At 45.5% G+C, this 5,705-nt stretch overlaps 1 long non-coding RNA gene across 1 annotated transcript; it reads right to left on the bottom strand.

The window, feature by feature from the left end:
• Nucleotides 1-4,265: 4,265 nt before the first annotated feature.
• On the bottom strand, nt 4,266-5,367 carry LOC115914124. Its single transcript, XR_004061416.1, has 3 exons — nt 5,238-5,367; nt 5,018-5,130; nt 4,266-4,374 (listed from the first exon to the last, which is right to left on the bottom strand). It is a non-coding gene; the product is annotated as an uncharacterized LOC115914124 (long non-coding RNA).
• Between the last annotated feature and the right edge of the window lie 338 nt (nt 5,368-5,705).

The raw sequence follows: 5,705 nt of genomic DNA, 5'->3' as shown, positions 1-5,705 counted from the left end.
GTAAAAATGAAGAATGTGTAAGGCCTTTGTGGGGAATATAGCCCATCCCACAGTCCCTCTTTTTTGTTTTAACAACTATAATATGAATATGTTTCAACCCAGTAAAACAATGCATCTAAAAAACAACAAGCACTACTGAGCAAAAATAAGCCAGATAATGCCTTTAACTGCCTAAATACTTTACCATCACCCACAGTCTGCCATTGCTGGAGAGCCCTGTTGCTGTTGACCTCATTTCAGAGAGACAAGACACACTCTTTCAAGATGTGAAAAAATCTATCACTTTATTTTATATATCCCTTTATATAGTTTTATAAACCCTCCCATGTCTTTCCCCTATTGGTCAGTAATAAGCTGTTACTCCATAGTAATTGGTCAGTCTTGACCAAGGTGTCTACGTGCAAGAAAGGGTTGTTTGTGAGATACTGTTTTCATTCTTTTGCTGAGACGGTTGGGATTATTGAAACCGGTGAAAGAAAACAGTCCTAATCTGTAGAATTCTTTTGCAGGGAAACAAGTTGGTTTTTGCTGTTACAGGTTTCTGTTTTCATGAGGAGCTGTTAGCTTTCTCACAGCTATGTTAGACCAAGTTAGGATTCAGTCTGCAAGGCCTTATACAGGCCTGCTGTTTGCCACCACAGAGACCCATTTCACAGTGAGACCTGGAAAACTTTTTCTGGACAAGGTTTCTAAGTTTGCCTCAGAAGGGGGTCCAGCTTTTATAAGACCAAATCAGCAAGTCAAAATGAATTGATTACACTTTAGCGCAGAAACACTTGGGTCTGACAGCATATTTCCCTAACCAGCCAGGGCCAGCGCGAGGCCAGGGCCCAAGCCTTGACTGGGAGGGTTTCCCCAAAATATGTACAAGCAAACCTTTATTAATGTAACCAAAAGAATGCATATTAGTAACATTAAATAATTATTTCACAACTAAATGCCTTCATAAAAACTCTATGTATTAATGCTGTCTGGATCCAGAAATATACTACCATCACCTAGTTAACCTTGACTCTAATTACCAGTCATGTCAAAACCTATTGCTTAGCGAAAATATAAAGTTAGTTTTTAACAAGAGCAAAAAAATACTTTAAAATACAGGACCATCCATAACAAAAAGCAATTAGAACAATCCAGGCGGTCACAAGGTGGTGTGGTAAAAAAAGCAGTCTTTGAGATAGGCTCTAGGATTGTGGCAACATTCTGAGTAACAAAAACAGGACAGTTTCACAGACCAGCAGCAGGAACATTATGCCAAGCTTGCAGCCACCCCTGCAGAAGGTGGCGGCCTAGTCTCCCTGGGCAACCCCTGCCTTGTGCAGGGAGCAGGGACTTGGCACTGCACTTGCCGGTGCCACCAGGCTGCTTGGGTCATCTTCTTACTGCCCATATGCAGAGAGCTGCTCACGTCCCACTGGCCCTGCTCTGTCACCGGCGCAGTGTTTGCCGCCGTCCCCTGGCTGTGCCATGTCCTTGCCAGCATTGGCACAGCCTTGCCATGTGCCCACCACCATCTGCTTGGCGCCTTGCACTCACCACCGCCGCTACAGCACTGCGCCCTTGCGGCTCCCCACGGCCTCCCGCTGCTGCTGCTGCCTCACTCTTGCACAGGGCAAACAGAGAGGGAACACGGTACTGTGAATGGCCCACCTGGCTCCAGCTGCTCACCGCAACACAGCTCCACCTGATGGCACAGGGCAGAACAAGCACTTCTAGGATACCATCAGGGTCCCCTCCAGGATCAAATGGGTTGGGGAACCAGAAGCCATCTTCTGGTTTTCCTCCATCAGCCCCAACAGATTTACAGTCATTTTCTGGCAGTGCAGAAGGGGTCAGCACAGCTCCTGCAGTGGCACAAGCGTCCTTCATTGTCCAGTCTGTGGGTGCCACATGCACCCTGAGTGCCTTGCACACTGTCCACCACGGATGCAAAAGCTTTGTCAGTGCTGCATTGACTTGCAAAACTCTGTCCCACAACACATGCCCAAAAGTGTCCCATGTCCGAGGGTCAAAAATATTGGTGTCATCTAAAGTTGAATCATAGTCTTTTGCCTAGAAGAAGAATCTGTCCAAATCTGTAGATTCAACTTTCCTGAAGTGCTTTTTTAAAATCTCTTCTAATGTCTCTGCAACGTTCTGTTCATCCCCCATCGTTCTCAGCTGCTACCCTCAGTCTTGCAGAAAAGTTGATTGGCACCATGAGCTTCATTTCAGTTCCCAAGCTTCGTTTCAGCTCCCAGGCTTCATTTCAGCCACCTGTAAAGTTCAGCCGAGCGTTGCTACCGATGCAACCACTAGTTGCCTATCAAGTCCCAATTTGGGGTGCCATTTTTAACAACTGAGGCATGGACTGGGACCGGCAAGGAATCAGAACCGTTTATTCAAAGAAACAAGGTGGTTTTATACACTTCTTCAAGACACAGTATTTCCTTATATGGTAGTTCTCACTGAGCAACCTATCACCCATCGCCACATCAGCAACACGCTTTCTTAATATCCTTCTGTGGGGTGGTCACGGCTGTTCACCCGTCTGTCAGCTTCTGGCAGGCTCCTCTCTGCAGGGCCCTGCCACGTGGCACCTCCTCCTCCAAGGTCAGGCAGAGACAAGCCTCTCTGTGCTGCCATGTGCTTCTTTGTGCTCCGATGTGCTCCTGCAGGTGTGTGCCATGGCCTGCAGCTCAACTCCATCCCATCTCTTCCCACAGTTTTGCCCATTTTATGCAGGAGAAAGAAAAGCAGGAGGCAATCCCTGTTGAGAATAAAGTCCTCTTGTATTCTGGGAATCCAAGAGTGAGCAAGGAGAGGGAAGGACTTGCTGGCAAATTGAGGAGGATCGCATTGTTCCAAATGCTTGCAGAACCAGTGAACGTTTCCAGTACTGTGTGCTTTGGGATCGCAGAGATCTTCCTTTCCTATCTGCAATGCTTGTTTCCCCTCAGCTGGGCCATGGCAGCTGTGCAGTTCCAGGTGGCTGCACAATTCCAGGTGCTTGCACACAGCTGCCTTCCTCCTCCAGCAGCAGGACACACATTGCCTTGGATCAGGGCTCTGGGGCTGCGCATGGCTTGCTGCTTCTTTGAAGGCTGAGTGACCTGGATGCTTTCCTGCTGGGTTTGGGTATCAAAGCCTCCCTAATGGGATACCTGAAGGTATAGAGAGAGGGAGGGGCAGAAACAACCTCAGAGATAAACTCCATTGTGTAGGAGGGTGGAGACTGGAATGGCCTCAGGAAGGAGTCAGGCAATGGTGTTTTATCTTGGAGGTACTCAAATCTCAAATATCAGTTGTCTCCCTAAGGAAAATGAGGAAAGACACTTTTAATGTTCCTAGTGTGGCAAAGCCCTACCCTTAGTAGACAAGAATCCACACAAGGGCAACATGTTTTGAATGGACATGTTTTGAATGCCCCAAGCCTAGAAAAATCTTCACTGGCAGCTCATGCCTCATTAGGTCTAACAATATCTGCTGTGCAGACAAGGGTAGGCCTCTTCAGGATGTGATGCCTGGAGGTGACACCATCCATGGTGCTAAAATCTTCAAAACCCTGTTGAGTGTTATACTCTTGCAAGTTTTGGTTGGGGTTTTTTTCCCCTAGTGCTATAAAATGTTTGGATTTGAGGTAACTTATGCCAGCTTTTATGTTTTAAAGATACAGGCTATTTGTTGTTTTTCTCCAGTCCCCAGCTGCCTGTGTCCTAGTATCACCGAGGACTCTCAGCTCTTCTGTTGTGTACCTTATATCAGTAGATTTGCACACCTTATGGCATTACAGAAATGCTTGGGAAAATGCAGTTAGTGTATTCCACAAGCCTGGAAAGCAGAGGCAAAGAAAAGTCACCAAAAACACATTTAAAATATCAGAATCTTTACTTCTGACATTTTATCTTTTCAAAATTGAAGGCAGAAGGAACTTGTTATATGCTCTGTTAAAATCTCTATAAAATCTTACCCAACTTTGGTCTAATCTGTCCTGTGGGTTAGCAGAGAAGCTGTGGTGGGAAGGCAGGGCTTGCTGCTGTTTTGCTGAGTGTGCTGTGCTTGTGGAGGGGAGCTCCAAGCTCCAGTGACAAAGAAGATGGCTGTGGCAGCTGAGTGGTTTTTCAAAACATGATACAAGTGCTGTGTACTAAGCATATTACTGACATCCAGGGAGGCTGAGACAAGAAGAGGAGAGCTACCACAGTAATGTAATCAGAGACATTAACACTGGTTGATGGCAGACCTGGAGAGCAGGATGTGGACAGGAGAGATCTGGCAGAGCTGATGCTGGCAGAGAGCTGGCTTGTCCCCATGGATGAGATAATATTTGATCAGCCATTTGCATACTCGGTTGCTCATAACAAGCTTCTCTGAAAGGACCAAAGCTTATGGGCTCTTAAAAAGTTAATGAGAAAAAGAGAAAACAGAATAGTTTCATACGTCACTCAGGTGTGGGCTGGAAGGAGGAGTTTGCCTGCATGAGAATTCTTGGAGGTCCAAATAGTTTCTTTTCTTGCTGGGCCAGAATGTGAAACACTCAGAAATTGCTCCCTAACTGTAATATGATGAGAAAAATCAAGTTGAGGTCAATAGAATCTTGATTTCTAAACTTACATTGTTTTAGTTTTGAGGCTTTATAAGCTTTTAGAAGTAGTATCTTAGAAGTTGACATTAGAATTTTTAATTGAATCAGAAAATTTCCTGTACAAAATGATGAACTATTTACATATTCCAGCCACTTTGAAGAGCAAAACTTTACCTGTAAGAACAGAAATAAGCTGACCTTTTCTGACCAGAAGCACTTTCCGATAAGTTGGCTTTCCTTATTGAAAAAACAACAACAACAAAAAAACACCCAAAAAGCCAAACAAACAAAAAAGACCTCCCACAAAACAAAAAATCCACCAACAGAAAACAAACAAAAACACTCCACCAATTCTCTACTGAGTCCAAACCTGGGGGATCAGCTCCCAGGAGAGAATATGTCATAAAAAGTAGTCCAAGTGTGATGTGTCAACACTGATAATTATATTTTTACCTGAGAGACCTTTGCTGTTCCAGGGAGCCCAATCTCACGTGTGCTGGCACAGCACAGTTGGAAGTGTTGTACCAGGCTGGGCTGTGCAGTGCATCTCTGTTCAGAGCTGTGTCCTGATGAAGTGTAGGAGGAAGAAGTTCTGAGATCACTGGGAAATTTATCCAGGAACTTCCTTTCTACTGTTATCTGACAAACTTTTCTGAAAATCCCTTGTACCTACCTGTACTTTGCTGACAGCAAGTGGGATCCTTAAAGGCTGCTCTGAAATTCCTGCTTACAGCCAGAAATACAGCTACAACTTGTTGATTCCTTCCCTCTCTGTGCCACAAAGGGACCAGCTGCCATGTCTGGTGTGAGGTGCAATTTTGGCATCTTGGAAAGGAAATTGAAGCTGGAAGTGTTCTGAGCAGCTCATCAGAGGATGAAGGTGGAGAGGACCATAGTTCAGTGTGCAGCAGAGGAGCGTCAGGAAGGATATGACTACAGCAAGGATGAACTTCTGGACATGCAGGAGCAGAGCTGAGGTAGCAGAGCACTTTAACTGCAAAACACAAGGGCTGCCTTTACAGAATGTGCTGAAGGGGATGTGCCCCAGTCCTGAATTTGGGAGTGAGAAGAGAAACCCCAATTATTTCAGAGGAATGCAGGGCAGGAGAAGGGGAGTCACAGGAGGAGGACAGTGCAACCT

The sequence above is a fragment of the Camarhynchus parvulus genome, chromosome 27 (genome assembly GCF_901933205.1).
Source record: "Camarhynchus parvulus chromosome 27, STF_HiC, whole genome shotgun sequence".
In the NCBI taxonomy this organism is placed as follows: domain Eukaryota; kingdom Metazoa; phylum Chordata; class Aves; order Passeriformes; family Thraupidae; genus Camarhynchus; species Camarhynchus parvulus.
This window is presented reverse-complemented; position numbering and strand designations above follow the sequence as displayed.